Raw genomic sequence first — 25,349 nt, 5'->3', positions numbered from 1 at the left:
TAAACCAACGAAAGACGCCAGATGTTTTCTAAAAGCAAAACGAAGAGACGCCAGCTGCTTAACGAAAGGCGCCAGATGTTTTCTAAAGCAATGGTTTTCTAAACAATGAAAATTCACAGCGTACATGTAAAATTAAAGTGAGCTGCAAGTCGTCATAACTCTCATCGAACCTTTAGTATAAACGCGCCCGATCTCACGTCGGTGATGATGTACTGGGCAGAATTTACGGAAGATTCACGGTTTACCGATGAACCTCCGCAGCTTCGCCCACTCATCATCATTCACTCCGTGGATATGCTGTGAATTTTTCTCGTATCCAGCGTAAGCGGGGAACGTGGTGTTACAGCCAGGCGAGGCAGTCGCGCGTCGCAGAGCTATTTTTGGTTTGGATGAGCGTGATGCAATGAGCGAGGCCGACGGTTTTACGACGCTTGGACTAAGATCGCCACCTCGCGATGTGGCAAGGCAGTGACAAAATTGAAAACGCGCCGAATGGGACGGATGTGTAAAGGCTCGTTCACACCGGCGACTAGAAACGGTCGCGCGACTAAGTTAGTCGCAAAGCGACTGGTCGCAAACGGTCGCAAATGGCCGTTTTGGTCGCAAAGCGACTGCTTTGGCTCAATCGCTCGCTGCTCGATTTTTCAGTCGCGCGACTGCAGTCGCAAACCTCTGAACCAATCATATGCGCAGGAACAGGACATCAGCCCGTTTTACGGGGCAACGGCAATGCGAGCTGTATACGAGCAGACGTGAATTCTATATGGCGACGTATATGGGTCGCACGCAGGTGTTAACATCGGTCGCTTTGAGTCGCTTTTTGACCGCCAGTCGCAAACGGTCGCGCGACCGTTGCTAGTCGCTGGTGCGAACGAGCCTTAATGTGTTGCAGGTGCTCATCGCGGAGGCCACTGTAATGACGAATTACTTTACTTACAGCTGAGGGCAGCACCATCCCGCCGACCGGAGGAGTGGTAGATATAAAAGGGCGCGTTTGTAAAGTCTCTAGAGTCTGTGACCGTGACGAAGTGGATAGCGTGCCCGGCATCTGTTATTGCCGACCTCTCTGTTATTGCGGAGAATAACTGTAGAGAAAAGTTGTAGCGCTTGTTCAGAAACATCGCATTTTTTAATCTCTGCTAAGATAACTCCCCTGCTTAATTTTTTCCGGCCTTTCTTTAAAGCGCGCGAATTTTTAAAAAAATACCACGTGACTGCCGCCTAACGCGCGGCGAAGGTCGATAACGCACGAAGGTTGATTGAGCAGGCTACCGGTGACTGCGATGGACGCTAAATGATGATAGGGGCGTACCGTGTAAAGAAAAGTCTACGAAAGGGCGTCCTCCACGTGTGCGTGTATCTTGTATCTCGGTCCTTCATGACGCAGTCACCCTCGCCCCTCCCAATGCGTTTCTTCATTGGTGCAAAAAGAAAAGAAAAAATGCCTACGCTGCATCAAACACTGCCTACGGTCTCATGGCGCATTTGCTCCGTGGCTGACGCTTTCTTGTTGAAGAATTTTTGTTGTTGTTGTTGTTGTTGTTGTTGTTGTTGAAACGGTACGGTCAATTTGTCGCTTAACGTTCATCGCAGTCACCGATAACCTGTTCCATCGATCTGCGTGCGCCAAATAGCCTTTGATAATTAGTTCAACTTACATCTGAGGGCACTAAAGCGCCGCGCGTTTGGCGGCAGTCAAGTGGTATTTCGAAAAAAAATTGCGCGTTTTAAAGAAAGGCCGGAGCATTCTGAAGTTGGCTACCACTGAGCAGGGGCTCTATAACGTTAGAACACTCTGTCATGATTTCATTCTGCTTTACCTGACAGGAAATTTACATAATCGACGACGCGAATACGGGTGGGGACCAGTAAACGCTTCATGGACCGATGAAACGCTCTTCCTGTTTCAGGATATTCATTTTCTTTCATCGAAAAAGAATAGCATCACTGCTGCTATATGCAAGCTGCTGTGGGTCGATCAGAGTGCCGAATCGTCGTGTTGATTAAGTTGGGCCGAATTGGGAGAGCTAAAAAAAGGTTTCCGCTTTAGCCTCTGATCAACCTGCTTCGCCTTGCTTATCACATGGTAGCTTTCAGCGATCGCGGTTGTTTGCCAGCAATGCAACGAATAAGGCCGTGGACTCGAGCACATTGGGAAGCCCAGCCTTCAAGCTTGCTCTGCAACCAGGAAGATCGTCAAGGTCGACTGTTTTCTGGACTAATGAGACTGAATTGACTACCGCGCTAGTTGGTCTTGATTCATCTGGAATTGACTTGTACAGCGCAAAATACAACTCGGATGGCAAAGAAGCACACACGACCAGCGCTGTTTATTTCTCTCAATCCTCCTCTCTCAGCAAAGCTGCATTCACAGAATTTTATACGAGCAGAAACAGCTCAACATCGTTATACTGCAACGGAAAATATTTATTATACTCTTGCGAATTCCTCTCGCCAGATGCTGTAATTAGCCTCTGCCTGTGTGAGCGACGGGTAGCCCTCATAAATTGCGTTCAGAATGAGACACATTGCGGTAATTCCGAAAAGTTTAGGTATAGTTCGCCATATTAATGCGATGTTTAATGTGCACACGTCATTTTAACGCCGTGACAGTTCATAGATTTTTTATGTCCAGTAACAGGCAGGCGATTTTACGGCGCACCGCAAGAAAATGTTCACGAATGGCGAAGGACCAATGGTCGGAATTATGCTGCATTGAATAATAGCGTGTTCTCTTATTTTTTACGCAGGAGGATATAAGTGGTCACTACGCGACCGATCATTTTCGCGTCGTTTGTTGCATCGCGTTACGAGCAGGTGTTGCGTGCATGAGCCAGAAAATTTCGACCAATCATAAACAGCTGACGACCAATGAAGAAGGAAATAATGCGGGGTTGTTAGACGTTGCAATCGCCCACAGTTTCTCAATGAAAATTTGTGCTTACGCGTTTAGCATAGGCGCATTTACTTAGAGGGGCCGGAAGGCCCTCCAAGAAAGGTCGCAAATGCAAATAGGTTCAGTATAAACAATGTACTACGCCTCTAATACCACAAATTCTTACATTTTAAGGGAAACTTGTGGTTTAAAAGCTAACAACAATGTTATAATAGTAATAATAATAGTAATAATAATAATAATAATAATAATAATAATAATAATAATAATAATAATCAATCAATCAATCAAACGTTTATTTAATGTGCCCAGGAACACCGTAAGGTCTTTGTAATGGCGCACGAAAAAAAAAAACAAGAAAAAGCAAAAAAACAAAGGAAACATTCATATTAAAATATCAGGGATAAAAAAAAACGTTACAAAATTGCACATATACAACTATGCGCAGGCAGAAAAAAATATATCAACAGTGTACAAGGCTATGTAAGTACAGTGCAAAGCTCGGAGCAGAACAACGACTGGGAGCTGTGAAAAACATCGAGCTCCAAAAAGTAAGCATTGTAAAGACGTTGTATCCTGCCAATGGTCGAATGTTCACAGAGGCAGGCGGTTACATGAAAAGGTCTATTCTCTCTGGTCAGCTTACGTGGAATTCGGAAATTAAGACAGTTGAGCAGTACAGGGTAGGATATGATACCATGCACAAGCTTGTAAAGAAATAACAGATCAGCGCGATTTCGTCGGCAGCAAAGTGATGGCAATGATAATAATCCAGCAGCGTTAGAACGAGATCCAGAGTCATTTCTAGCGAAACGATGGTTGTAAATGCTTAGGAATTTTTTCTGGACTCGCTCAATGGCGTTGCTGCTGGAATTAGGAATGCCATTTCAGATCACAGATGCATACTCTAGTTGAGGAAGACATAGCGCGGTGTACAATTTTCGGAAGGGCACAGGAGAACGGAATTCTCTAGACATTCTGCAAACACAGCCTAGGGTGCGAAGACCCCGCAAAGCAACACGCTTAGCGTGAGCAGAAAAGTGTAAGGTGCCATCAAAAAGAACACCTAGATCATTGACCTCACATACCTTACACAACGACACAGAATTGACAGAATATAAAAATGGCACACTAGATGTTTTTCGAGTGAAACTCATTACCTTGGTTTTTGAAATATTTAGGGAGAGGTTATTGCTCCTGCACCATTCAGAAAAAGAACACAAATCAGATTGCAGCAAGCGACAATAGATAACTGAATGAATTTCCTTAAATATCTTTATGTCATCGGCATACAAAAGGAAAGAAGAATTCCGAATGACAGAAGAAACATCATTAACATAAATTAAAAAGAGGAGTGGGCCCAGTACCGACCCTTGAGGAACCCCACTAGTAGCTTTATACAAAGAGGACGTTTGGCCATTAACGGCAACGTAACATAATCTATCAAGAAGATAGCTATAGAGGAGATTCACAATTGAAGAATCAACATCAAAGTGTGCAAGTTTATCCACAAGCAGCGAATGGCTGACAACATCAAAAGCTTTGCTAAGGTCACAGTAAATAGCGTCAACCTGTCCTCTCTGCGAAATAGGCGTGCAGACTTGCATCATGAAACTGGCAAGATTAGTGACAGTTGAGCGGCCAGCGAGAAACCCATGCTGATTCACAATCAATGAATTTTTTACATCAAAAGACAATATTTTTTGAAGAGCAAGCTCAAAGATTTTGGATGCGGCACAAAGAAGGGAAATAGGGCGGTAGTTCGAGACGTCACTTTTACAGCCAGACTTAAACACTGGGAAAACACGAGCAGTTTTCCACATGCTAGGAAACGTTGAAGCATGCAGACACTTATTAAATATGGTAGTCAATACTGGGACAAGTATACTGCCATAGGCTTTTAGTATGGCAGAGGGGATGCCATCTGGGCCAGCTGAAAAGGATGGTTTCAAGCGCTTAATGCATTCTGAAATGGTATCTTCATCTAGCGACACAGCATCAGCTGTGCCAACTGCCTTAACCTGTCGACCGTTACTAGCTACAGAGGCTGGAGACTTATAGACAGATGAAAAATGCATGGCAAAACAGTCAGCAACGGCTTGAACTTCTACTCTATTTGGGTCCAGTATCCTGAAGGACTCGCCACTTTTGCTCGACCGTTTGCGCACATACTTCCAAAACTCATCCGGCCTGTCAGACGCGCTTTTTTCTAAAAATGAAATATATAGACTGTGATCCCGTTTATAAACGCGTTTACAAAGAGTACGAAAACGACAGAATTCTTCCTTCAAATGAGTTGATGCAGAACGTTTATACTTCCTGTGTGCACGATCTTTATGTTTCAGTGCACTTATAAGTTCTGATGAGAACCAGGAGGGATATTTACAATGATGAGGTGTATACTGGGGAATGAACTTGCGCATGCTGGTCAAGATAAGCTCCGTAAACTGATTGACTTGATCATCAACATTGGGTTTGTGAGTTACCAGTGACCAATCTGTGGTGGACAAGTCATGGTACAAGCCAACGTAGTCACCTCGCTTGACGGCAAATCTGGGCGTTTTGTCGATTTTTCTGGAAAAGCTTGGTTTTTCTGGTGAAATACAGAGTGTTAGTTTGAGTGGTGGGTGAAATTTGTCAGGACGAACAAGAGAGATGTGAGAGAGTGATACTTCGATAGGTTGATTATTAGAAATACACAGATCTATGACGTTACCACAGGAATTGGCAATACTATTGTGCTGCTGTAGGGAATTAAAAGTGAGAAAATCTAACAATACGCTGCATTTGTTCTTTAAGAAATGATGATAATGAGAAAATTTAAGTGTGGTCCAGTCAATTCCTGGTGTGTTAAAATCGCCAAGTACAAGAATTTTGTGCTTCTTATGTGAAATTACCACATTTTCAATAGAAGAGACGATCTGATTAAAAGCAATTGGTGAAACGCTAGGCGATACATAGAAACATCCAATCAACAATTTTTCACAGTGCTCAAGACTAATTTCGATCCAAATTGATTCAGAAATTGTTTCTATGTCCTTGCGTCTAACAGATCTCAGAAAACTGTCTATAGCCATCAATACACCACCACTAGAAACACTATTCCGACTAAGAGCAAACAAGGCAAAATAAAATATGCGCAAACCTGAATATGTGCAAGAAATTCCAGTATTAATTAACGAAAAGGAAAGGTGTACTCACTGCTACTTGCATTACAAACGCAATTATTTGTGAGCTGCTTTTAGACATTAACGAAATTTCAGTTCATGATACAAATATATACTAGCGGGAAGGGGGCCATGGGGACATAATTGTGTTCATGCATAAAGTTGTGTGGTTAATGTATAAAAAGTGTTGCTTGTAATACTATTACGCGCATAACACGCATAGCGTATGTATGGTTGTCCCATTGTATTCTGCGTAAAACTGACTGCGCTTCTTCTGTAGTGTTATTAAACATTGGGCGCGAGGGCATATTGTGGCGCCACCATGCGGAGGCATCCCTGTGACGTGCAAGGTTGGATTGCTACGCCAGCGCTCTCCATCACATCTCGCGTCCGCTATCGCGTCTCCTTTTTTATTATTCTTGTGGCATTTCGACGAAATGAGTAAAATACTGCGGCGGCTTCGTCACTGACTGTGCGAAATGCTAAACAACTGCTCCGAAAAAATGTTACGCTCATCATAATGCCTTAGACAACGCCCTTACTGCCGACTTCGTCTGCTACGGCCACCTAAGTAAAAGCCACGGGGGCCGAGCTCGCTGCTCTTGATAAGGTGATGAACCATTTTGAGTCGAATTGAAGCACCGAATGGGCTTCAACGCGTGCTTGCGGCAAATGCACATATTTTTGCTCTGAGAAATGTGTGCAACCGCGCAACTTAATTTACTGTAGATTTGCATCTAAAAACTGGCCGCGGTTGACACGAAAAGCATGCGCAAATTTACATTCCTGTTTAGCACACCTATCTCTTTGAAGCACGACGCAAGCGGATTCTCCGTTTTGAGCGAAGCAACCAGGCATGCTTAGAGCTGCATGCAGCCGAAACCTTTGTGATATGATCGGAGGCAAACGCAAGAGAGCCATACGCACACACTTGCCTCATTCAGAATTGTAGCTATAGATAACATGAGCACAAGTTTCTGTGCGGGCATGATTTTAATATAGCCTGTTGCTCCTTACTGCGCAAATTTTCTACGGTTGTCACAGGGTGCACTTTCGATCGCCATCTAGACACATAGGGATAACATTTTTCGATAGTTGACTCAGTTTTCCAGCTAGTACAAAAAGGCCAATCACGATCGAAAAATACGGTACCGATCGGGCTCGATTGCGATAGCAAATGCACTGCGCGCTAGCCGACCTAAGTCTATATAGAAACATTATATTTCAGTGAAAATACCAGCGTCCACCTTTACAGCTTCAGTGATAAGCAGTATTACACTTCGCTGCTGTTAGAAGGTGAATCAGTGTTTGAAGCTGGCCACATTTTAATGCGATAGCGTTAGAGAGCTCGTGTCGCAGAAATTCCGGTGTCGCCGGCGGTGTCGGTGTCGTTGGTTGTGAGCGAAAAATTGTCCGTGACTGAAAAATCGAGAAAGAGGCAAATAAAATAAACAATAAAAAATCGCCAGGCCTGCACGGAAAGCGCCGCACAGTCAGAGCGAAAGCTGGAAGAGCGGCATTTCTAGAGCCCGTTATAAACTCTCTTGTGGCTACTAATAATACAAGTACGTTAGCCACGTACCCACTACGCCACAAATCATAAATTTTGTGAAATTGGGAAGCACCCACCACGACATTGTTCGTTATTCTGCGGAGAAGCGAGGTACCATCTTAGAGGCATTATGTGCACTTTGTTCAGGCGACGGCTTATGACAATGAAGAATTAAGCTTGAGTCCTTTGTAATGGGTTGGAATCTTTAAACGACCCACTAGTTACGTAATTCACATTGTGCGACTCCCGGTCAATATTTAACTCTGCCACCACGCTTTAAACCTACGTTAACGTGAGAAAGAGAGAGAGAGGGAATTAGCTTTATTGAGACCCTGAGGAAATGGTTCATGGGAGCGTTATGGGCTTCCTTGGCAACCAGTAGAAGTGCACTTGCGAGGAACTTACTACGCTATAAATCATCATAATTTTTGTGAAGTAGGGAAGCAGCCACTATGCAATTTTTCTTCATTCTGCGGAGTACCGTGACACCCGCTAAGCACCTCTATGGCATTATCTGCCCTTTGTTGATGCTGTGGCTGATGACGATGAAGAATTATGGCAGAGGCCTTTGTAATGGGATGGAAGCATTCAGCAACCCACTCGTTGCGCACTTCACGTTGAGTGAAGCCTGGTTACAGAATTCGCATTGTGTGACGCCTGGATGTTGTTTTACTCTTCTACCACGCTACATTACATATGTTAACGTGCTTGGTTCCCGACATGAAGCCTGTATAGGGTCTTTTTGTAACGCACTTTCAAGCACCGGCATGGCTCTGAGGTAGAACACTGGGCTCCCACGCAGAGGGCCCCGGTTTGAAACCTCGTTACATCCTGGAATGTTTTGCTTATTTTGTTTTTTTTTTTTTATTTCGAGCAATAGTGGTTACGGACAGCGGCGGCGGCGGACAACTACGGCGCCAAAAACGGCCCTTGTTGTGATCTCATAACAGCTTTCGCTGTAAAAACTTCGGTCCCATTGAGGATCGAACCCGGGCCGTTTGTGTGGCAAGCAGGTGCCCTACCACACAGCCACGATATTACTTGCAACTGCTTCGGAAAAAAAACACTACGTAAATGTCATGTAGTGGAAGGAGTCTTCTTAACGCATTTTGTTCGGTAGGTGTCACGACGTAAATGAGCCCATTCGGCTATTTGTAGGGCATTGGCGTTGCCATCAAACTACGTTTTTTGCGCGACGCCATGCTTCGAAAAAAGCCGGGATAGTGCAGCCATCGCCGCTAAATACACACACGAACTTTCACACAGCTCCAAAAATGGGCAACTATGTCCATCTAGCGGAAAACATATCAAGCCAACGCCTGCTTTCTAGAGGAGGCGTTGATCAAGCAAACAGCAAGCGTTAGATAATGTGCTGCCATCTGTGAGGCATTGAGAGAAATATGTCTCGACTCTTGCACACGGAAGTGCTTTAGATCGAAAACCCGTACCCTTACTATAGATAGATCGCGCGCGTGTGTGTGTCTGTGTGCGTGTGTGTGTAAGAATACACTTTAATAAGTAGGCACTTAGTGATTGAAGTGCGCACTAGGGGCCGGATTTCGCTATCGCGTTCAACTGTTGAAGGCGAACCTTAAGGGTCCCCCAATTTTTCGCCTGTGGCGTAAAACAACATAGAGAAGAACACGTGACACTGGCTATGACCTCATTCCACAAACATAATCTACATAAGCAAGGGACGCCGTGGGCTGAAGTCGAGAGTTGGACGAAAACCCATGTGGTCGGGAAAACACAGGAGGACAATTAAAATGAACACACGAGGGGAGGGGGTACGCAGACTGTGGTGGAAGTAACAGGCAACTTTCAGCAAAGATTCAAGCACCACACGTATGATGTAAGAAGGAAGGTTTCATCGAACATCAATGGCTGAGCACGCAGAAGCAAAATAACGGAAAGAAAAGAAAATAGGTGGACTTGTCGGCTTTATCTTGAATCTCTGATAGTCCAGAAAGCGGCGCACACCCTTAAACGTAATGACGGCAACTTTCCACATGTGTACGCATGTTGCTACGTCATATTTTGACATGCATAACGGTACTGGTTGCGCATTCATTTTTCGTTGTGAACAAGGCTCCCGTGCGGGAGCTGAAAGGTTTTGCATTTGTGTGAACATGCGTGGTCTGTGTCTATATCAACACTATGGGCTTGAAGTAATATTAAAAGAAAGACAGGCGACAGCGGCATCATGCTCTTTCAAAGCAGGGTAAGTGTAGAAGTGAAAGCTCACGCCTGGCTCCTTCGCGTACGTAGCGCACTGTGGTACGGAGCAGAAAAGTACCATGCCGCCTATAACTTTTACTGCCCTTTTCCGGAATGCGTAGCCTCTTGGGGTCCGCACACAAAGTGAGAGCAAAACAACGCTGATGAAAGCGGAAAACTCTGCGAAATCGCGGTTAAAAACAACGCATTCAACCGTCCACTTCCCTTCGCCAGAGCGAGGTGAGATCACGTAATCCAACCCTGCACGTCACAGCGATTGCAGCGCCCGCGTCTCCAGTGGTGGGCCACGCGCCCAATAGCTAAGCAAGTTCTTTTGATGGTCTCCCTCTGTCTCTCTCCTTTGTCATTATATATATATATATATATATACGGGCGAGGCAGTGCGGGATGCTGGCCCCCCCCACTCGCGAACAAGTTGTTACGCCACTGCTTGTATCTTTTCATGAAATGAATATGTTTTCATTCCATTGAAACTTCGAGGGCTTCTTTCTGAGACATTCAAGTGCTCAATGAACAAGGTAAGATGAGAACCGTCAGGAAGTTGGCATGTTATCCGATTTCAATTCAATGCAGCCGCGTAGGAAGACACTTTTATTTTAGTTTTTGGGCTGTAAGGTACCTAGTATTGATGACAGCGCAAACATCCTGGTTCATTGGCCGCCTATACAGTGTATTTCAGGTAATTTACGCCTTAAAAGAACAAACATAAGCGCTACGCATCTCGAATGGGCCCAGTATTGTCTGAGCCGTATGCAGCACGTCAAAATAATTTTTTCCAGTCCACCAAGCTGGGTGACTAATAAATTTTTCTTAATTAACATTTTAATTGGGAACTCGAGTAAAAATGTTTAAAAAAAGAGTTTGAGCTCTTCTTCTGAAATGTCGGCATATTTATTCCATGCTAAGAAAATTGCCAGTCCGGAAAGCTGGGCAATTAACAAAGACTGTTCAATCAAACTATAAAAAATTGTAACTCTAACGACAAATATTAAATACAAAAGTTGTAATGCTCCTTCGGCAATGTCGGATTATTTCATCTCATCATCATCATCATCAGCCTGTCTACGCCCACTGCAGGGCAAAGGGCTCTCCCATGTTCTGCCAATCAACCCGGTCCGGTGCTTTCTGCTGCCACGTTATACCTACAAACTTCTTAATCTCATCTACCCACCCAATTTTCTGTCTCCCCCTCACGCGTTTGCCATCTCTTGGAATCCAGTCAGTTACCCTTAATGACTACCGGTTATCCTGCCGACGTGCTACGTGCCCGGCCCATATCCATTTCTTCTTAATTTCAACTATGATATCCCTGACCCCCGTTTGTTCCCTGACCCACTCTGCCCTCTTCCTGTCTCTTAAGGTTACACCTATCACCTTCCTTTCCATCGCTCGCTGCGTCGTCCTCAGTTTAAGTTGAACCCTCTTTGTAAGTCTCCAGGTTTCTGCACCGTAGGTAAGTACCGGTAAGATGCAGCTGTTATATACCTTCCTCTTGAGGAATAGTGGTAGAGTACCATTCATGATTTGATAATGCTTGCCGAATGAGCCCCATCTTATCCTTATTCTTCTAGTTATTTCACTCTCATGGTTCGGCTCCGCGGTTACTACTTGTCCTAAGTAGACGTACTCCTTTACAACTTCCAGTGTCTCGCCACCTATCGCAAAGCGCTGTTCTCTGCCAAGATCGTTCCACATTACTTTAGTTTTATGCATAAAAATTTTCAGACCTACTCTTCTACTTTCCGTATCCAGTTCAGTAATCATGAGCTGTAATTCGTCTCCCGCGTTACTCATCAATGCAATGTCATCAGCGAATCGCAGGTTACTGAGATACTCTCCATTAACTCTTATCCCTAATTCTTCCCAATCTAGGGCCCTGAAAACCTCCTGTAAACACGCGGTGAATAGCATGGGAGAGATTGTGTCTCCCTGCCGTACGCCCTTCTTTATTGGGATTCTGTCGCTTTCTTTATGAAAGACTATAGTGGCTGTGGATCCGCTGTAGATTCCTTCCATTATGTTTATATAGGCTTCGTCGATGCCCTGATTCCGCAGTGCCTGCATGACTGCTGATGTCTCATGATATTTCATGTATTCTGAGACAACTGCCCTCTTTAATTGTTTCTCCAGTTTTTCTTGAGCTTGCGCGAAATTAAAAAAATAGAGGTGGCGGAAGTTGCCTGGAGCACCTTAGGGTCTCGCCTTCTCACCGTGTCATGTTGTCGTCACGGTCCATCGTAAACGGGTATGCGCCACAAAAATAGGGTAAGTCCCACTACTCACCACCGGTCCGTACTATGCATATTTTGAGTTAAAGGTTCGTCATTACTGCTTAAAACATTACGTATGGCTTAGCAGCGGTGTCAGAATCCCCAACAAAATTTACCAAGGCGCTCAAGTTTCTTATCTAAAACCAGAGACACAAACGTGTACCTCTGTGGTAAAGTCATCTGTTCGAAACACCACTTCTTGAAAGATAACTGCATATGCACCAAAAAAAGAGGGGTAAATCCCACTACCCGCGACCGGTCCATATACTTTATATATCATGAGTTAAAGGTACGCCGTTACTGCCTAAAACATTATGTATGGCTTAGCAGCGGTGTCAGAATCCCCGACGGAATTGACGAAGGCGCTCAAGTTTCTTACCTAAAACCACAGACACAAACTTACCTCTCTACGGTAAAGTCATCTATTTGATACACCACTTCTTGAAACATATCTGCAAAGTACTGGTGTATTAGGGAACCGGTGGCGAGTAAAGCGTAAAAATTTTGCTGTGGGAAACGCCGGCGCACACTGCATGCTTTGCCCCTTGCCAGTTTTTTTCCTTTTGTTTTCTTGTGCTAAGATCAGTAGTTCTGCCTGTTGGCGTGGTTATTTATTTATTATTTATTTATTTACAAGTACTACAATCCCCTTACGGGATTTTCGCAGGATGGGGATACAGGTTTATAATATCACTTGCACGGCAAACAAAAACAATAATACGAAAAATATAACAAGTAAGTACTGGTACAAAGACAATACAGATATCATGAAATAAATATACACCTTAAGTACAACTGCAACTTTGGGCCCACTTTGGGTAAAATTGCTAATATAATCGTATTTAGTCGCAATTTTTTCTACTCAACACATTTGAAGGGTGTTTTAATACAGCCCTTCTGAAGGCCGACACAAAGCAAACGACTTAGGATCAAAATATAATCAGATTTGTAAACAAGGTTGCGACATACCTTTAAGCGGAAAACCAGTTTTCTTCGAGTGGCCGCCAGAGCCTCAGGCGCGGGGCCGCAAGTCGGCTTCACTGCGCTGCTTGTTCCCCTGCGGCAACGGAGCGATGCGTGCCCAAACATGCCTTCTTTCGAGCGTCGCGGAAGATCCCGCAGGTCGAAAGATTGAACGTTTCGCTGGCTTCTCACGAGATCGGCAACTTGATAACAGCAATTGCACGTGCATTATCCGGTTTTCCCACGGTGTCGTGAACAAAGCGAGTGGGAGCAAAGGCGGAAGCGATAATCTTGAAGGACGACGGTCGCCTGCCAATTAGTGAGCTTACGGCATCGCTGGAGCGTGGCAGGGAGAGCCCACGTGGCGTTTACTCGTCCTCTCGGCACGTCTAGAAAGCTTATAGCTCTAAACGCGGAAAGAAGAGACTAGTTCAGTTGTTTCGAGTGACACCGATATGACGGTGCCGAAACAACGTCCTAGTCAGCATGCCGCTGCTTCCCTACCGGTCGCTTGTACCTCTCGAGGTAAGACTCAAGACCCATAGTGTTTGTTTATGAATGCACTAGCTCATCCGTTCTTCCGAAGTGAATCGTGCCGATTTTTTCGTCTCTTCTTTTGTTGGATGTCGATGCTTTTTAAGTGAAGAGCCAGTACATCATTCTAGCAGGTCACTCGGCAGCTCTGTGTTAGTGTATCGTACATTAAAAAGTAAATTTTATAATAGAAACATTTTCCAACTAAGCAAATGACGCTTGCACAAAAGTTTTGCGCGTTTTTCGGACAAACATTTCCCGACCGAGTAAACAAAGTAAGACGTAAAGTAAACGCGAACTAGGCATTCCTCATTTTGCGATGACGCTCAAGGTTTCAATCGCAGACTTCAAGGCAAGCTTTGTCGCAAATATCTTCATTGGGGTTGCTAGCTTCCGACATATTAATGGTCAGTTTTTACACTAGTTGCGATACTTTTACATACAAGCGCAGAAACTAAGGCAAAACTCTCATGTGTTGCGTCTGAGCGCAAGGAAACGGGAGATGCCAACTTCCTCTGCTTATTTCTTCATCATAATTTTAAGAGTTCAATGTAGCATTTCCACTTTTTTACCTGCACCCCACATCTAAGCTGGCTAGTGCGCTCTACGAAATCACATTGCATGAAGGACGTGCGTTGTTGGTGTTTAGACTAATGCATACGAATTCCAAGTTAGCGTACTGAATGTGTAACTTAGGACGGTAAGGAACTGCGCGATTGACGGAACACAAGAAGTAGCTTGTCCGGTGTACTGCTTCTTCTTGTGTTCCGTCAATCGCGCAGTTCCTTACCGTTCTAATGTCATACCAACTAGCCCCACAACGCACTTTACTTGAGTAACTTAGGGATGAATATTTTTTGAACTTAATTGTTAGAGAACAGCAAAACACGTTGTGAGCGAATAGTTGTTCTTTTCGAACTTTTTAATGCAAAACAGATATACAATCGGTAAAATGAAGTAAAAAGAAATTCGTGGATTATTGAACTTGCGAATCTGTTCAATTGATGGCTGTTTCTAAATACTTCTGCCCGTCAACCAGTGTAAACAACCTGTGCTAGCAGACGCTTACGGCACTCGAGTAGCCTTAAAATACTCCAGTGATATTGACAGATGAAGTTCTAGCATGTACTTTTTTTTAGGAACACGAAAACTGCGATCTTTCACGCACCGTTTAAGTCACAATTTCGGCAAATCAGACAATCAACGGCCGGCACGTTCACTTTGCCTTGCGGATTGCCACAACGACACAGGTGAAGGTGCAACAGTTTTTCGAAGCGCAAGATCTGAACCAGACAGATCGTCGCTTTCTGACATTGCGATGCAAACATGCCCAAGAGCCCATGTTATTGTCACTATATAAAGCTTGCCATAATGCGTGGAGATGGATCCCCAATCTATTGATGAGGCGTACGAAAAACGCGTGGGGTAAGTCCATTAACAGCACGATTGCGGCTGCCCTGCGTGTTGCTCTGTGGGTCATTACTCTGTAGAATTTGTGCGAGAAGTGCAAATGTATGTGCCATACTGCGTCCAAACTAAGGATTTTCTAGCTGCCCTCTGCAGGAAAGAGCAGATACTTCTGATTCAAGTGATCCGGAATTCGCAGGCGAAGGAGGAAGTGCAGCTCACTCAGTGATCGGGACCGGAAGTTGCAGGGAAATACATCAGAGACGTCATTCATAACGGGGGTCAGTCATCATAAAGGAAAACGCGAAGAAAAGATTCGAGTGCACAGACAGTTATGACCGATGGATACATGACAACACATTCCACAGGACACTTGTTCACTTCATACACAACACCGGCATAAGGGCGCACATTTAACACAAATATACATAACAAGTATTATGCCTTAAGGGCAAGGCTATGTCGCAAATCAAAAAAAAAAAAAAAAGATTCAAGTGGCACTCGCTGTGATGAAGGGAAACCGGCTGAAATAAGGCACCGATAAATGTCTATACTCCTGCCAGGGATTTCAAAAGGCACCAAATTCTACTGAACATTGAACCATCGAATTCGCGACACCTGACGAAATTACTTTTATAGAACAGTTGAAATAAATGTATGACAGCGAGAAAGTGCGAGAGGGCGAAATATAAGTTTCACAGCGGAAGCTGTTATAATATCAGAAAGCAGTCGATTTTTGATGACGTAGTTGTCCGCCACCGCCGCCGCCGGTGTCCATAGCCTCTATCGCGAACAATGAGAAAAAAACAAAAAAACAGGCAGGATGACGCGGGATTTGAAAGCAGGCCCTCTGCTTGGCAGTCAAGTAGTCTGCCACAGAGGCACGCCGGTGCTTCAAACTCCTTTGCAAAAAGACCCTATACAGACATACCACCGGCAAGGAATCACGTTAGCAGATGTAATATAGCGTGGTAGAATTGTAAAATTACAGCCAGGCGTCGCACAATGCGAAGTGAGTAACGAGTGGGTGGTTTAAACCATCCCGACTATTAGAAATGGCTGAGCCATAATTCTTGATTGTCTTCAGCCACAGCATCTACAAAGTACGCAGAATGCCTAACAGATACAGATATGTATCGGGTACCTCGATTCTTCGTGGAATGATCCGTAATGGCATAGTGGGTGCTCCCCTACTACGCAAAATTATTATGATTTGTGGCGTGGGGTATCTCGCAAATGTACTTGTAGTAGTAATCCCAAGAGGGTTTACAACAGGCTATAAAAAGTCCACTCCTCCAACTTTCGCTGTGACTGCGTTGCGTGTTCCGCGCAAGCCTGGCAGTTCTTTTAGTTTCTGTTGTTTGTTTGTTCTTTTGTTTTTTTGACGCAAGCACAGGAAAATGCACGGAACCGTAGTAATAGATCTTCGATTTAAAAGTGTCATAGCTGGTGTAGCCGTCCGGTCAGATGGAAATGTCGATAATGGGGATGAAAGCCATGTTTGGTAATATTTCGTAAGAGCACTTCTCGGCAAAAAAAAAAAAAAAAACCGGCTATGCCTAAACAAAATGCTCGTGCTTTTAACGCTAGCAGAATGCGCAGATGCCGTATCATTCTTTGGAAAGCGAACGAGCGTAGTACGTCTGCTCATGTAAGTACGTCAAATGCGTACGCCTTCGCATTTGAATTTTCTTGCTCGTAGTAGCACTCTGCGCGAAGCGAGGTTGTGTCACCACCACAAGATATCTTAAACATGCGCGACCGCACTCGTTACCTTTGCAATCAAACAGATTGTTTTGGCTGGGTGCCATAGGTTTTCCCCTCCGCTCCGACCACGTACGCAACTGTGCCGGCAACGACTTAATGTTATGCTGAATTTATTGGCAAAAAAAGAAAACAAAACGAATTAGACATGCAGGCATAATCGCAAGTGCACAGAAACGGACAAACAAAGCGTTACACGAGATCGCCTGACATTCCCCACCAACTTCAGCAAGTACACACGCTCGCTGGCTTTCCAAAGAATGGTGCGACGCCTGCGCCCTCTGCTAGCGTTAAAATAAAAGCGGTTTTTAGTTGCGCACGGTCGAGTTTTTTGCCGAGAACTGCTCTTACGAAATATGACAAAAGGTGGCTTTTATCCTTATTATCGACATTTTTACATGATCGGATGGCTACATCAGCTGTGTCGCGTTCATTAATGAACACTTTTGCAGCGATGCTCTACTGCTAGGATTTCATGTATTTGAACCGTACAATGAACGACTCACTCGAAAAGAAACGTGGGCAAGAAGGTGGTAACTTATCATTAAGAAGCTCCAGCCCAAATGAGACGAGCGCAGCGCTCGTGTCGGGGGCGTAGCCAGAAATTTTTGCGGGGGGGGGGGGGGTTCAATCATACTTTATGTATGTTCGTGCGTGCGTTTGTATGTGTGCGTGTATATATATGCAAGCAAAACTGAAAATTTTCAACCCCCCCCCCCCTTGCTACGGCCCTGGCTCGTGTCATGTGTTCTTTCCTCTGTCTTCGTCTGATTATTGCTGTAGCTTGTCAATGAAGGGCAATTGTTCACTAAGTTTGCGTTAAAAGAGCTCCACACCAACGAAGCTCATTTAACGAATCAACAACGGTCGTGTATAGACTTAACTTCACACAAGAGTCTGTCCAAGGTCGCGACAGAAGCAGCCAGTGTGTCTTAGTATCGAAGACTGGGCGTGTTGGTTAGACATCGAAGGGAATACAGCGCAAGAGAAGACGGGGACAAGGAAGTGTTGTAAGTCAGCGCTCTGTGTGCGTTGCCCTTCCTTGTCCCCGTCTTCTCGTGCGCTGTATTCCCTCCAGTCAATGTATGACACAATAATCACAAAGCTATTATACCTACCATTTCCGAATGATCAAAATATGACCATTCGAAATGTGCACTTGTCTAACCAAGTCCGATATGCTAGTTTCGCTTGAAGCGCTTCCCCTAACCGAGTCACTCAAACACAAAACAACGGTAATGTACATTAGGCCAAGGATCTGTCTTATGTTGTAACTGAACCAATCAGTGTACGTCACAGTAATCACAAGGCTATAGTCGCTACCGTTATAAAATGATGAAAATTGACGCAAGCGCCATTGTCTAACACAATGTGCTGTCTAACCCATCTGAGCAGTTTACCCACCTTCACAGAGTGGAATGACTTTTCGTACGCATTTTGAATGTGTTGTTTTATTTTTACACGCGACAGAGGGCTGCTTGCGTATTCGTGCATCATCTCAGCATTGAGTCGCTGTTGTTTACTAGTGTTAATAATTTTTGGTGTTTTACGCCCGAAAACTGCGATATGTTTATGAGGGATGCCGTCGTGGAGATCTCCGGAGATTTCGACCACCTGGTGTTTTTTAACGTGCACCTTAATCTAAATATACGGGCCTCAAGCACTTCGCCTCCTTCGAATTGCTGCTGCCGCTGACGCTATTTGAACCAGCGACATTCCGATCAGCAGTCGAATATTGGGTTCAACAGTCAACTGGCGTTGTTTCTTCTGTATTGCCAAGATAATGATAGTTTATTGTAGAAATTCCTTATTAGCGCGTGTTTTTATTTGCATAGCTCGTCGACCTTCTTTCAAAAGTTACCTTAGTTTCGCTTTGAATTGTTGAGTTATAGGTAGGGCTCAGTGCTTTTGGATAAATCCGAAAAAATCCGACAAACACTGGCCGATTCAATTTTTTTGACAATTCGGATTTATCCGATAAACTCCGATTGTAAAAGAGCATTTTCGACGTTCAAACGGCGTTTTCAAAGCTGAGAATCATCGGTAGAAAGGAGCGCACCTCCATCAGCGGCAGCAACCTCGTAAAATATGCTTGCACAACAAGCTTTGAGGTTGTAATACGAAAAACGTAGGTATTTTGTATTCAAGTATTTGTGCGTGTATAAATATATCTTTGTGTGTTCAAACCTTCCAGACGTCTAAAATACACTTAGCGCGTTAGCATGTTTTCGTGTTCAGATATCATTTCATCTAAGATTTGGGAGTATTGAGAATAGCATTTATAATATGTCCTTCGTTTTGCATTAAGAAAATATACGAGGCTGAGCGAAAAAGCTGAAAAGCAGCTTGACCTGCTCCGGGCCCCCGTCCCCCAAAGTACACTTTGGCGAGTTTACAGCAGTGCACATCAACAGCCTTATCAACAGGGTAAATGAACAGAACTGAGAAAACAATGCAAGGATAGAGAAACAGGACGCTGAGCAACAATCCCGCGCATTTTCATTGGAAATAAAGTTAATAAAAACACATTGCAAAACTTATAATGCAAAAATTAAACGCCGAATTTTGTAGAATTGGTGATTTACGAGAAATCAACCCCGATAAACGTTGAATTTCTGCCAAAAAAAAAAAAAAAACTCCGACAGACACAATCAGAATTTCAAAAAAAAAGAACTCCGAAAACACCGAGCCCTAGTTATAAGATGGGTCGGAGGTTTGCCATAACTGCGCATTCCAGGCTGAGAGCGGATACGCAAAGTGCGAGGGAATGGTGCAGTGGCTACGGAGCGTTCTTGCCCTATAGGTTCAAACATCAGGTAATTACCGTGTGGGTTGGGTTCAGATAACCACTGCTTATAGTCCCTTTGGCGGAACGTCTTTTGACGACGTCGAGGAAGGCAATGTGTCCATTGTTTTCTTCTTCTGTGGTGAACCGGATGCCCGGTGTAAAAGAATTCTTTGTACAGAGTGTTTCACGTAAGTAGACCCCAATATTGAAAACAAGTGGTTAACCGCCACACACTGAAACTGACGGCATGTGATTTGCCGTCATCTAAGGCGCTGGTTACGGTACCTTTTTTTGTATATTTCGCTTATTTAGATAATTAGCCAAGACAAAATATGAATATTTTTAATATTCTATTTAGGGCCAAATGCCTTTCGTTGTGTAGTAGAGGGCATTCCCAAAAGAAAGATCCTTTTTTTTTTTTTTTTCGGAACGTCCATATGACGTGGTGATTATTTCCGGCCTTTAAAGAAAGCCGCGAAATATTAAATAAAACCACGTGACTGCGCTCATGAGCTATTCTAAACCGGTCTTCGTGCAAAAGAACCGGCGCGCACACCATGGCGAAATGAACGGCCGCGGCTCTATAGGCACCCGCTTCCCAGTGCGCCAGCGTTTTTGATAGCCGCAAGGGAGCGTCGTCGTCCCTGATAAGGGGTAGGTTGCCAGTCCGCGTGGCGGTTGTTTCTCTCGAAGCACTGTTGAGAGCACTGCAATATTGATATGTGGGGTTTAACGTCCCAAAGCCACGATATGATTATGAGAGACGCCGTAGTGGAGGTCTCCGGAAATTTCGACCACCTGGGGTTCTTTAACGTACACCTAAAGCTAAGTACACGGGCCTCAGACATTTTCGCATCCATCGAAATGGAGCCGCCGCGGCCGGCATTCAATTCCGCGACCTTCAGAGCACTGCAGTACGGTAGCTCATAAACGCAAACAAATGGTTTAATTTATTACTTCGCGGGCTTTCTTTAAAGGGACTGTCTACAGCTCAGAAAAAAATTGTCATATTGTGGTGAAAATAAGAAGATCGGTCGTCACATCGGCGGCAAGAGCATGCTTTTGCCCCACAATTATATTTTTAATTTGATGTTGAAAATCGTGAAAGAATGAGCGTCACCCAACAGCGATGTGATCAATCTATTGGTAGGACAAGACATCATCGCAAGATTCGTTTTGCTTAAACATGCAGAACGAACTTGAAATATTATTTTACGCACTTGAGTCAGCTTTCGGTTACGTCAGAGAGTAATTTCTTGCTTCTTTTTCTCATGCATCCAAACGGGCGCCCGGTGGCGCTGCTTGCGGCGCCGTCTTCGATTTCGTGTGCTTCAACTCATGCGCTTGTTCATGCGGCCCTCCGCGCTGGTCGTACTGTGCCGCTGTATTGTTCCTAGGATGTCTCATATGTGCTGCGCTGTGAAGGCGTGCATTTATCGTCTCTTTTTGATGAATCAACTCTGCTTAAATTGCGGCAGCAGTGCTAAAATAAACGCATATGCTGCGATTACAGCAAAACAAATGTTCTGTAATCGTATTACAAGGCTTTATTTACCCGCTAGCGCGCTGAAAACGACTGTTACATTCATTACATTAGTGTTCAGCGAAAATAAAGTAATCCTACAGAAATCACATGTGCTTTCGTTTTTAATCATCGCGTTCGTCATCGCGCCCACCAACCAGTGTTGTGGGCATGTTTCACGCCAATGGATGAAGACCGAACGCAGATCAAAAAATTCTGTTTTAAAAATTTCTACTCACTTTCCAGAGAAACCGCTGCAAGGTTGGACACTTCAGACGGTACACTTTCTATTGCGGTACAAAACAGAAAACGCCAGTCCTGCGCGGAAAGCCCAGCACAGTCACAGCGAAAGCTGGAAGAGCGGTATTTCTGGAGCCCGTTATACGCCTAGTGCGCGCCGACGGAAGCGCCATAGGCGGCGAACTCAATCATTGCTCTCGGGAAAGCAAGCAGACGGCCGCCGTGGTTTCCTACGTCGTTGTACGTGTGTTTCCGCGGTGTTCACGTTTCCGTAGTGAAATAAGCAACGTTCGTCGTATGTGTGGTGGCCGAAACTTCAAGGGATGTCGAATAACAATTGCTGTGGAGTGGAGTGCTCAAACACCTACAAAAACGCGCCCGGAACACGGTTTTACTCACTTACCGCAAGACCTCCTGAGCAAGAGCGACGGAAGCAATGGATCGCCGCTGTTCGTTGGCAAAGACGAGCCGCTTCGTCATTGTGCGGGTTAACACGTCGCTTCTTGTTCTAATGCTTTCGTTCTGCCATATCGGTGCTCGCTGGATGCACTCGATCATGTTGACACTGGTAGACGACCAACGTTATCAGCCTGAGCATGCGTTGGTTCGGTTCGACCGCCGTGCAGGGCACTTCGCTCAGACGTTCTATATTTCAGAAGTGCTGTAGTTCGGGCGAGTTGGTCATCCATGAACTTAGCTTGTACTAGCGCGGTACATGTACCGCGCAAGTTCTATATTTATTATTTACAGAAACAGAAATGCAGCAATGGTTGACTTTAGAAAGAACAAGAAGTGATTGAGACGTCACCTCTGTAAACAAAACAAAGCGGATTTTCACCTTGAGCTGCACCTCAAAGCTGGATCTTGTTACGCTGGTCTGCGCGACGCACCTTTGATATTCACCGGCATGACGATTCACTCCACGCGGACGTTCGTTCTCCTCCGCAGTCAATCATCACATGCCTTCTCGGCGACCCACCTCAAAACTTGTCACTGTCATCTCTTGATACTTAACCCACAGAGCTAGATCATCAAACAACACGTCTTCTGCGGTCGAGCGAACGATGCTGTCACTAGAACGACATAACCGACATAACTTCTTCGCCGACTAATTCCTCACTGACTGTCTCTGCCCTCGAGCGCTTGCTGTGCTTGCATTGCTTGCATTGCCTGTATCGGCTCGCGCCTGGGTTCGGGAAGGTGCGTATGATTCGTCTGTGCGTAGCACAGCGAATGCTAAGGAAAGGGCGAGATCCTCTCACCGATTCGTCTGCGGAATCAGACGGCGCCGCTGACTCGGCTTTGCTTTCTCGAATATCCCGATATTTCGCGTTCGTTGGCTGTGTCGGTGGCGTCTTCTGCGGAGAGGGTAAGAGGCGCGCGGGCGCGCTCCCGGCGCGTTTTTATACTTGTTTTTTCGATGCTCGCGCTCTGTCGCGCACGAACCGTCGGCGCCAGGCTTTCATGCCGTGGCTCGAAATCGGCGACGTGCGCTTAGTTAAGCGTTCGTTCGTGACAAACATCGTGCACAAGTCCACTTTCGTAGAGGCCCGCGTCTTTCCTGCAGCTGCCAGTGCAGAATTAGTTGTCTGGCACCCGCACGAAGGGGAAATAGCAGCCGCGAACTTCGTTCATCTCCTCACAGCAAAGCTGTGCAAAGCGCTGTCGTCTGCTCGGCTTCCCGCACGCACTGTCGGCGGCGCCCGCTAGGTGGCTATCAGTGGCGCCTCTATAGGCGGTGCACAAGGCGTATAAACTCTCTTGTGGCTACTAATACAAGTACACTAGCAAACGTACCCACTACGCCACAAATCATAATTTTTGTGAAGTTGGGAAGCACCCACCACGACATTACTCGTCATTCAGCGGAGAAGCGAGGTACCATATGTAAGGCATTATGTGCATTCTTTTGATGCGACGGCTGATGACGGTGAATAATTATGACTGAGCCTTTTATAATGGGTTGGAAGCTTTAAACGACCCACTAGTTACGTAATTCATATTGTGTGACGCCCGGTCGTTATTTAACTGTCCCACCGCGCTTTATAACATACGCTAACCGGAGAAACGGAGAGCGAGAGAAAGAGAGAGAGAGGGGGGGGGATTAACATTATTGAGAGCCTGAGGAAATGGATCATGAGAGCCTTACGGGCTTCCTTGGCAATCAATACAAGTGCACTTGCGAGGAACCCACTGCGCTATAAATCATCATAATTTTTGTGAAGCAGCCACTATGAAATTCTTCGTCATTCTGCGGAGAACCGTGATACTCGCTAAACACCTGTAAGGCATTATGTGCACTTTCTTGATGCTCTGGCTGATGACGATGAAGAATTGCCGCAGAGGCCTTTCTTTGTATGGGTTGGAAGCATTCAACAACACACTCGTTGCGCAATTCGCATTGTGTGACGCCCGGTTACAGAATTCGCATTTGTGTGACGCCTGGTTGTTATTTTACTCTTCTACGTCACTAGATTACATATGTTAATGTGGTTCCTTCCCGACATGAAGCCTGTGTAGGGTCTTTTTGCAACGCATTGTCAAGCACCGGCATGGCCATGAGGTAGAACACTGGGCTCCCACGCAGAGGTCCCAGGTTCGAACCTTGTTCCATCCTTTTTTCTTATTTCGTGCCATAGCGGTTACGGACACCGTCGGCGGCGGCGGACAACTACGGCGCCAAAAACGGCCGTTGAAATAATCTCATAACAGCTTTCGCTGTAAAAAGCAATGAAGGACTGTAGACAGTCCCTTTAAACGCCTGGAAAATTCACTACGCACCTTATATGTACGTTGTCATTAAAAATTGCATCGGTCGTCTTGGATTGCCCTCTACAACTTAAAGAAACGCAATTAGCCAGAAAGTGAATATTAATGTTTTTTTTGCATGGGTCATCATAGTTTGTTAACTAATTAAGCGCAGTATAATAACGTAACGCTAAGAGGGCCACATGACGGGAATTTATATGTCGTTGGTTTCATTCAGTGGCGGTTAACTACTTTAAAAAAAAATGGCCGCGTATCTGCGTGCTACGCTACAAACGTCGTCGAAAGAGGATAGTCTTCTGCCGGCCGTTTCTGTGCCGTTCTTGCGAAGCCTAAGAAACACTAGCATTTTCAGCGCAGCCTAAGAAACACTAGGGTCTTTAGAATTACGTATCCATGTAATTTCCAATAAAGGAACACACCCCCTAAACTTATGTATTGATGTTGTTCCTCAGATATGCGTAATATTTGTTTTTTGGTCGACAGTGCTCACAGGCATGAACGCAGCTACCAGTTCAAGGTGGCTGGGCGTTCAGCAAGTGCTTAAACTTTGGCCGGGTGGCTTAATCGTGTGACAGACCGACAGACAGAAAGACAGACAGGCCAAAATTTCTGGGTTAGATTTCCCAAGAAAGATTATCGTCGTTAAAAGTGTTTTGTATTATTTACGTGAAACACGCTGTATATGTTTACTTCCATTCGAACGAGGCGAGTGCCTCTTTTATTTGGATAAAGTAGTTATTAATTGATGCACTGGAACGACGAAGCCTATATTCACGCGGCACTGCTGCACACCCTGTGCTTGTCGACTCGAAAGTTCTTCATTATTATTATTATTTTTAAACACGCAAACAACGTTGTTTCCTAAGCTGTTCCTTTACCTGGCCCAAGCGTAAAGACTCGAACATTGTTATTGTTTCCTCTTCCATTTCTCGGCATTCATGGCGGTTAACTACTCAGGGAGGAAGGTAACTTGGCGGTAAACTGATTTAGGGAGGAAGGAAAGAAGATTACTTTTAAGAACTCGTTTTTCTTTGTTAGACACAATATTTATGAGAACTAACAGACAGTAATGCCAAGGAAAGGCATCCTTGGCATTGTTTTCTGTTAGTTCTCATTTTTATGATGTAGGGAGGCGCGACAAACACGGTACACAAAAATAGAAGACAGGGTGACGTGCTGCGTAAACCGCTGCTTATAGCAACTTACGACTTTCATTCAGGGAAAGATATATTTATAATG

Source organism: Rhipicephalus sanguineus, chromosome 4, assembly GCF_013339695.2.
Source record: "Rhipicephalus sanguineus isolate Rsan-2018 chromosome 4, BIME_Rsan_1.4, whole genome shotgun sequence".
In the NCBI taxonomy this organism is placed as follows: Eukaryota; Metazoa; Arthropoda; class Arachnida; order Ixodida; family Ixodidae; genus Rhipicephalus; species Rhipicephalus sanguineus.
This window is presented reverse-complemented; position numbering follows the sequence as displayed.